The 9,638-nt window shown below is 43.3% G+C and overlaps 1 protein-coding gene across 5 annotated transcripts in view; it reads right to left on the minus strand.

The window, feature by feature from the left end:
- SMARCD3 (SWI/SNF related, matrix associated, actin dependent regulator of chromatin, subfamily d, member 3) overlaps positions 1 to 9,028 on the minus strand; it is a 104,595-nt gene extending 95,567 nt beyond the window's left edge. For 3 of the 5 annotated variants that reach the window (XM_035316602.1, XM_035316601.1, XM_035316595.1), the window contains exons 1-2: positions 8,428 to 9,028; positions 6,947 to 7,140 (exon numbers count right to left, since the gene is read on the minus strand). The gene's annotated coding sequence lies outside the window, so the exon portion shown is untranslated. The remainder of the gene's footprint in view (positions 1 to 6,946; positions 7,141 to 8,427) is intronic. The other 2 variants (XM_035316596.1, XM_035316603.1) reach the window with 2 other exon arrangements.
- Positions 9,029 to 9,638: the final 610 nt, after the last annotated feature.

Genomic DNA, 9,638 nt, shown 5'->3' on the forward strand with positions numbered 1-9,638 from the left:
TCACATGATTCTTCAAAGAATTTTAACCCTAACAGAACAGGGGCACAACAGTTGGTAGAATAAGAACATAACAGACCTGTCGGGCACTGTTTGCCTCTGCAGAAGACATTCCAACTCCTCTCTGCAATGGCATACTTACGGCACAAACAGGACACTAATTCTTTGAACAAAAGACAGGACACAACTAATTACAACTTTGTGTACAATTTGAGATGTTAAATACACCAGCACAGAAAGATGGCTGCAGTACTTGATGGAAGCATTCACTCAGAATTAAATGTGAAGGATTTATAGACAGCCTGACAGAAGGTATTATAGACAGCAATTCTCTCTTCTTCTTATCATATTGCAGCCAATGTTAGTCACATCTCAAGAAAGTATATGGCAGAATTAATAAAGATACAAATAAAGGAAAGCTAGCTATGAAATAATTCTCTTATGAAGAAGAACTGAAAAAAGGGCTTTTCTCAGGAAAAAAGGGCCGTACACTTTTTGAGGAGAAAAGTGTACAGATTTAAGACTACTACTGAGACAAAATATTACCTTGTTACAGAAGATCTAGGTGACCACCAAAAAAACAGGGGGCAACAAATTCAAAATCAACATAAGCTTTTTCATGCAGCGTATAGTTAGCCTATGGCACTTGCCAAGAGACACTGAAGATGTATAAATGCGTCAATTACATATGGAGCATCCAGTTTTCTTGACCCTAAGACCACACAGCAAAAGCTTTGCATGCCATACAGCCAGAAGACACACACCACCACATACTTTAGAGGATGACAGAGAGGAAGTAACAAGTAGTCCACAGAAAAGCTTTAACAGCAGATGTCTCACGTTTTCCACCACATGCAATCGGGACCCAACTGGTCTACACATAATACTGGAGACCTAGTGTTGAAATTCCTGGCAGTCCCTGCTTGTTTGCTCCCTTCCAGAGTTAGATCTGGACTACCAAGAACAAGAATTGCACCAAAATTACTTACAGACTATATATAGACACCCTTGTGCTAGACACTTAGATTTATACATGAATATCCAGAGCTGTAACATTAGGAGGAAAAAAAGAGAAAGTCTGTAAAGAGCAAAGCCCACAGAACAAAGCCAAACTCTACTGAGAACTAACACAAACCTTCTGTGAGGGGCAGCTTATTGCTTAGCATTAATCATGAGAAATTTGAAAGACTGTTCTAGGGAGGTGGCAGGGTATTGGACTATTTTTTTTAAATAAGCACAATGAAATATCAATAATGTCCCCAATTTGCTGTCACAATGCAAAGAGCAAGTGTCAATTGGGAAATGTAGTTAAAAACAAAGGTACCTCCACAGGGAAGGATTAGTCAGACGATATTCATCAGTGTCATTCAGCATATAGGAAATTAATACAAAATCACCTCTAATAAACTGGAGTGTAGGGCAGATCTATCGTATCAAGACCTAAAAACATCTTATTAACATAGATTCATTCAAATAATGTGTGTACTTAAATGCAAGGAACAATCTAAGAACAACGGATAAAGAACATCCCCCTAAAGCAAGAGATTTTATCTTGAAAAGCAGAAACTCTGAGAAGCAGTAACTCTGAACTGGAAGTAGGGACCACAGTGGGAAAACAACTCCAACCAAATTACCTGTCCTACTGGGGCAAAGAGAGTCAGAGAAACTCTTGGATTTGTGGAGAGAAGAAAGTAAGGAAAGAGGGATTATTTTCTCCATATGCTTTAGCCACTAGAGAAGTCCGTGTGGGAACACTGATAAAGTAGTGTCAAGTACAATTCACAGAAAAGTTGAAACAATCCAGAGGTCTGAAACATGTTGACCGTGAAAGTCTTAAATAATGCAACATGTTTAATGAACTAAACACAATGTTCTGAGATGACACCACTGTGCTGCCTAAGTACATTCAATGTAAGTACAAACTCAAAATCTCAGGTACTGAAGGACTTTTAAATTATACAAGGAAGGTTAAAAAAAAAAAAAAGAACAAGAACCAGTGGCCAAAAGCTGTCACCATACAAACTATGCTACAAAGCATTGCCACATAGCACATGCCAGCTAGGAGCACAGCGAAAAAAATAAAAAATAAAAATGACATTCCTCTCAGACAATTACAATGGCACTCCCTTCTACAGAAGCACAACTGGCACTGCTGGAACCTGCAGCCCTTGCCTGTAGGACAGACAGAATGTAGTAGACATCACTAACAGAATACTTACAGAATCAAAGAAAAGTGGTTAGCGTAGGGTGTTTACATGGCAAGGTTTTGGTAGTGGGGGGCTGCAGGGGTGGCCTCTGTGAGAAGAAACCAGAAGCTGCCCCACGTTAGATAAGGGACAGTTCCAGACAGCTCCAAAGGGACCCGCTGCTGCCCAGAGCTGGGCCAATAAGCAGTGCTGTTTGTGCCTCTGGGAAAGCAAAGAAAGGGAAAAAACTGCTGTGCAACAGCAGCTGGGAGAGCGAGGAGTGAGAAAGCCTTGCAGACACCAAGCTCAATGAAGAAGGGGGACAGGAGGTGCTCCAGGCACACAGCAGCTATGGAGAGGCCCCTGGTGGAGCAGGCTGTCCCCCTGCACCCACGGGTCCCACACGGAGCAGATCTCCACGCTGCAGCCCGTGGAGGAGACCCCGGTGCAGCAGGGGGATGTGGCCTGGAGGAGGCTGCGGCCCATGGAGAGCCCCCGCAGGAGCAGGGGTCTGGGGGGAGCTGCTGCCCGTGGGGGACCCGTGCTGGAGCAGTTTGCTCCCGGGGGATGGACCCCGCGGCACGGAGCCGTGTGGGAGCAGGTCTCGAAGCCCCCGCAGGATCAGTTCAGGAGGGACCCCGCGTGGAGAGGGGCAGAGAGGGACCGTGAAGGAGCGGCACAGACAATGCATCAGGGACTGACCGCAGCAGCCCCCACCCCCCCCAGTTCCCCCACGCTGCTCGTGGGGAGGACATAGAAGAGGGTGGATGGGGGGAAGGTGTTTGTACTTTGCTTTTAGTTTCCCATTGCTCTAGCTTGTTAGTAATAGGTAATACATTTTATTAATCTCCTTATGCTGAAACTGTTTTGCCCGTGATTATAGTTGTTCAGTGATCTCCCTGTCCTTATCTCAACCCTTGAGCTCTTTTCGCATTTTCTCCCTCACCCTTTCCCTTTGAGGAGGAGGAATGAGAGAGTGGTTGTGGTGGGGCTCAGCTGCCCACCTGTGTAAAACCACCCCAGTTAGCATGGCCATTACATCTTCCAATTCTTCATTGCCCCAACTCAGTACTGACCTGACAAATCCCTTCTTAACAGATACTTGTCTAAGTTCTTAAACCCTCAACTGATAGAGCATCTACAGGCATTACATTCCGTTTTTAATTTACCTAACCAAACCGCAGCTTGTCCTTCTGGAATATATATGGCTCACGGTAAGAACAAATGGAGGCCCACTAGAGCTCCGTAAAACACATATGCCAAATTATACAAAAGTCTTTTTAGCCGTGAGATCTAATAATCTGTAAACAACCAGTCATTGCGTGTGCTTTGTACTTTCTCCTGAAACTACTCATACCGGCCACTATCCACGACGTAACTGAGCTGGCTGGTATACTGACCTGACTGCACGTGGTTATTCCTGTGACCTCAAACGAAAAGTAAGAATGAAAAAAACTTAAGTAGCCTTGCAACTTGTTCTTTTTCTATGACAGAAATGGAAAGATTTAAGAAATTATCTACAAGTAACATTTAAAAATCAGTCTCTGGTGACCTAGCAGCTACAGACACGGCTCTTGCTTTCCATCTAGATATCACCTTGTAACTGTAAATTCTCCAGTTTCCTTGAATCACACATAATTTGCCAGGGGAAAATTATTAAATCTTTAAAACTAATGAATTCATATATTTTGAATGTTACATATGATTAGGCCTTGCACTTTCTCCAGGTCAACTCCAATTTCTTTCACATCACGAAAAGCTCATTAGTAAATCAAAGGTCATGTGCATATCAAAAGTCAGGTTTATACAGATTTCCACTTTGGTACAACAGCTGTACGTATAAATTAAGAATATATGATTGGAAAGCTATATTTTCTTCTCTGTGGTTTAGGATCCTGATAGGAGTTGAACCACCTTTATACAAATTATTTTTAAAATTCATTTACAGGCAGAGAAAAGTGTAATACCCAAATTTCAGGGTACAAATTAAAAGATGCAATGCCGATAGACTTAAACTGACATCCTGCAGGAGGCAAAATCTTCAGTCTAGCTGGAGGCTTCATTTAAAAAATGGTGATAGGTACATTCAAAGAAAAACACATATCCCTAGCTTTGGACAACCATCATAGGTAAATACAGACATCATCTTCATTATGATAACAGTACAAAACAGTAAAGGCTATTGGACTATCAGAGGCTATAAAGGACAGGAAGTTTCTTTCTCAGACATTGGAGTCAATGAACAAAAGGGGTTTGTTTGTTAGTTTTTAAATAGAAAGATAATGAAAACAGCTTTCCATAAAATTCATGAGATCCTTGTCCAGCACTAAGGTGCCAGGGCTATCAATATATCCAGGTATGAGAATGACCGTATTGTCATTGTCTGTATGATTACTTTGTGAACATCAGAAACACTTGACAAGAGCAACTCATGCTGTCAGTTCATAAAAATCAAGCAAACCCCAACTGACGACCTCTGAGTAACACTTCCTGAACAAGACCTGCTAGCCACTATCTATGTTACAAACATGTTATGGATGACACAGCAATAACTCTATAAGCCAGAAGAAAAAGCATGAAAGTTGAGTTATTTGCCTGTTTCTATGCACTTACGATGTTTCTGTATAAATTAAAAACCTGAATTTCTGTGGTATAGTGCCAGAACTCTCAATGCTTTATATTTTTAAGTCAGAACAATTCAATTCCTCCAATCCCACCCTTCCAGAAAAGCTAAGTTCCTTGAATGCTATTCAGTTTAAGGGGAGATCAGCAAATTCCAGGCATTAGCTCAAGTATTCTGTTTGGAAACCAATGTGGCAATATCACACTGGAAGAGAATTGTGCTGCAAGTGATTAACTGTACTGAAGTTTAAAGTTAACACCTCATCTTTAATTGAGATTAAGATAAATTAAAAGAGTTTTAATACATAAGCTCTTCTCATTTCAGACAGGGTTGTGGAGTAAGCTGTCTGCAGAAAGTCAGACTACATTAGCAGGTATACTCTGCGTTAACTTTAATATCAATGGATTCTAACAAGTTAATCATCATAAAGGACACAGCATTTGACAGTTACAGGAAGGGAAACAAATGGAATGGTGAATCAGAGCTGAAAAGGAAATAAACTTTCCTAGGCATTAGTAGAAAAAGCATTTTGCCATATTTGCTGTCTTGCATTCAATAGGTACCCTGAACCCAACACCATCCACAAGTACAAACACACATAACGAAATAACAAATGAGCTTCCTGTGATTAACAGATTATTATTCTCATTGCCTTTACTTACATTTTATTTTGTCAAGGCCCTGCAGTCACAGCCCTTTTTGTCTGGTCCTCCCTCCACCAAGTATCTCCAGCCTTCTGTAATTTGGAGCCTGAATGACAGGAACTACCAAACTGCTTTTCTAAAAGGCGTACCGTTAACCAGCAACAGCTGTACGCTGGATTCACGTGCCCACTACCTTTAAGAAAAGGCCAAAGTGAATGGTTTTATAGTCCTCCCTGGATTCAGAATCCAAGAGAACATTCAGCTGAACAGAGAAGGACAGAATAGTAACAGAAAACAATCACAGAAAAGTAAATGTACTGAAAATAAAGCCAGACAAGCCTAGACCAGGAAAATGGAACAATTCCTTCCAATGAAGATAACTTAACATTGAAAAAGCAGACATAAAAATCTGTATGATTTTCTCAGATTATTTAGCCCAAACTACTGATTCCAATTGACCGGAAAAACAGTATTTGCCTTGTTTTTCTGTTCTTTTTTCACTTATCTAGTACTAGTCAGAGACAGAATGCTTTGCTGTGACTTAGTGCAATGCAGTTCTTAGGTTCATGTAAGTCATGATCAATAAACTACTAATAGTACCTCCCTGTAACAGACTTTCCCTAGCTCAGCCAGCAGATAAAAAGCCACGTCCAAAGTTCATAACTATGCTGCAGAAGACTAAGCAGTATGGTTGTCAACAGGCCAAACAAGATGGCAATAACAAACATCATTTCTCTTCAAAACAAAGTTATACATTAGTCTATTTGTTTCCAATGCAAAATAGGTTTCATTCTACCAGTGATATGACCTGTGGAAGCTATAAAAGGCAAAAAGGCACTGATCCAGCTGTAGGAAAGTCCCTTACAGATGTATTGTGCATTGGCTGAGAAAAAGATAGGTGGATGAAGCTGGGTATTTACTAGTGGAAGCAACAAGAGGATTGGAACTGCTGGTAGAAAGTAAAGGCTGGAGAGACAGATCTGAGTACCTTATCACAGAGATGGCCAATGCAGACCCAGCAACAGCAGGCACTAGAGAAGCCTAACAGCTACATGGTGAGAGCTAACCATGCTAATTTAAATCTCTCTAAAAAGCGGGGCAACCCTATGAATCAATAACCATCTGACATGAACTAATCTCATGTAGATTTACTTGCAGCTACTTGAGCAATAAGCCACCAGAGAGAATACCCGCTACTTCATCTTCTTCATTCTTTCCTCTATTAGGCCCGCTCTTAGCAACTGCATTCTCTAACATTACTTGATCTGAACCAGTCTGCTCTGCCTAATCATCTGCCTCCCTGACAGCAGTAGCAGAAACTATCAGAAAAGGAGTTGACTAGTAAAAGGACCAGATGAGATCAATAGCAGCTAGAAGGCAATTCAGACCGTATTTCACAAAATAACATTTTCCAGATGTCAAATATTTTCCAGTGTCAATATAAGTCACATTCTTCCCACCTAGAACAGGTCACTTTTCAAAGGGCTAAAACCTACCTGTACGCAACTAGGTAGATGATGAACACCTGGAGTCACCTCTGTATAGACCAAGAGTGAACAGCAAACTTATCCAACAGGATGGGGCACGAAACCAGATATTATGTCATGGTGAATTAGCAGCAGATATTCTAATTGACCTGAAGCAGGAGCAGCTTTAAGACAGCAGGCCGAAGATGCATTTGGATCCAGGTCTGAAAAAAGAAAATACATATGGAGTGAGAGAAAAGCAATATACAATATAAATAGAACTTCCTAGAACAGACCAACCCGTGAGACACTTCAAAGACAGCACAACGCAAAGAAAGAGAAAAAGAAAGAGAGAGAAAGAAAGAGAGAGAAAGGAAAGATGCAACAGACAGTGATTAAGGACTTCCCGGCAGACAACTGCAGACACGTGCATGCCCATGTCGCCAGTAAGGTGCTTTTGCCCAGGCATTAGGCCACATTTACAAGATATTCAACTTTCAGACTGAAGCCGGCTTGTATTTGAGAAGGTTGGAGAAAATATGGAAGTACAACACTTGCCTATAATCTGTCAACATGTTGAGGCTTACTTTAATAAGAACCACAGAACGGTTAAGACTGGAAGAGATCTGTGGAATTTGTCTAGTCTAACCGAGAAGCAAGGGTACTTTCTCACATGGGTGTTCTCAATTACATTTCTGCCATACGACATCCACGGCAGCCTTGGGAAAGAAGACCAGCTCAGGAACTTTAACCAAGTCAGCTTGCTTTCACTCTTAAAAAATGGTACCTTTAATGGCTGTCAGACTACCACAGCATCTCAGCAGGCACTATCAGCTGCCTTGGTAGGCTGGCGAGAGTGTTGTGGAGTAGGATAACTAAGGATCCCACAGACCCAGGGTACAGTCAGGCAGCTTCAGGGGCTACATATTCGTGCCAGGTCCCTGAGCAGATGAGCCGAGGTAAGAAGGGAAAGGCAGCTGCTCCTTGGAAAGAGCTGAGCCAGCTGTACCTGTCCATACAGAACATCGCTCCTTTTGACATCTCTTCACTGCAGTTGATGAAGGACAGAAGCATTACAGCAGAACACATGTGAACACCAGCACTCACAGCATTCATGGGTGTAAGCCCACACCTAGTGATACAGTTAGGAGCAGCTGTTCAAAGAACAGATAGGCAAGAAAGGGAAATACAAGCATCACAATGCCAGGCTAGGCAGTGCTGGTCAGCATAAGGGCAAACAACTCCGTCAGGGACTGTAACAAGGCTCTCAGTTCAGCAGGGCCAAAACAAGGGCAGAAAGATTATGGTGAATTCTACTTAGAATAGAGACAAAGTCAAGGAAGGATAGAGTCTCAGAAAGCAGTGGCTGAGTTAGAACACAGCAATGGAGGCAGTGCAAGAAGGGCTGGGCCAGGAGAGCAAGGTGAGAGTACATGAGGTACAGAAAGGAACATCACTGCAGCACTGCAGAAAAGGAGGAAACCAAAGGCTGTCAATGCCAGGAATCTCACCCTCACCCTGCCTGAGGAGCAGGGCCAGACTGGGAGTTTCCTCCCCACAGCCAGAAGGCAGGAGATTCTGCCAGGGAAGAAGGGCTGGTTTCTCATGGTGGTGTCCCCATGGTGAACAATAGGTTGTTGATTGTTCCTGAGGCAGCACCAAGGAACTGGCTATTTTCGGAAGCAGCAGGACTCCTCTGGATGTGCAGTGCTATTAAGTCGGTGTCTCCAAGAAGCGCAGTCCTGACAATACCAGGCCATAGCCTGGATGAGGGCTAGTGCTTGGAAATGACCTAATCTCCTAGCAGAGTAAGCAGCACAGAGCAGCAGCTTCCAAAAATAATAATAATAATAATTAAAAAAAAAAAAAGTCTCTCCAGCAGGAATTGGCAAAGAGGATATCTGCTCCAGAGTACTTGTCTCTCCTTAGGTGGGTGTCTGTCCTTCTCAAAGGAGAGGAAAGGAGCATCAAAGAAGCTCTTGCTCCCCACCATCCTGAGGAAAGCCAGCAAGGTAGATGTTGTATCGCAGTTTGGATGTTGGTCTCTTCCGGAAGGAAGTTCAGGGAGCATGGACTTTCCTGGAGTGTCAATCTGCATAAGGTAGGAGATTATGAAAATCACCAGTCACCCCAGGATATGTGCCAGAAGTCTCCACTTCTGATGAGTGTTTTCCTTTCAAGGGCAGGGGTTGGTTTCACTCAATGATTTAGCAGTGTTAGTGGGAGACCAGTTCCAGGGGTAGATGCACACAGGGTCCTCCTCCACAGGCCGTGCTGAGAGGGGAAATGGAAGAGAGTTCAGGACCCAGGGGACGGGAGGAAGGGAGAAAGCAGCAACCTCCAGCAGCAGGTGGTGCCAAAGGGGGAGTCAAGGAGATGTGGGCCATACAGAGCAGCGGTCAGATTTGGGTCAGTTTTTTTCAGTAAGTACTTGGGACTATGTGTTACCCTCTGAAAGAAAAACTGGGGCCAGCTCAAAGGCAGCACGACAAACAGCTCCTTTTTTATTTGAGTGTATCTCCCACCTGCTGAAGGCTGGTTGTGGAGTGCCGGAGACACCCGTCAGCTGGCTGCAAGGCAGCGCTGGGCGCAGGCTGTCTCCGGGGCCAGGGTCTGAGGAAGGCGACCCTCTTCTCCAGAGGGGCACCCCACGACGGCCTGGGTGATTTCAGGCAAGCGTTCGTCTCTCCGATGGGAGGACCAGACCGTGCAGGGGAAAAAG

This window comes from Oxyura jamaicensis, chromosome 2 (genome assembly GCF_011077185.1).
Source record: "Oxyura jamaicensis isolate SHBP4307 breed ruddy duck chromosome 2, BPBGC_Ojam_1.0, whole genome shotgun sequence".
In the NCBI taxonomy this organism is placed as follows: domain Eukaryota; kingdom Metazoa; phylum Chordata; class Aves; order Anseriformes; family Anatidae; genus Oxyura; species Oxyura jamaicensis.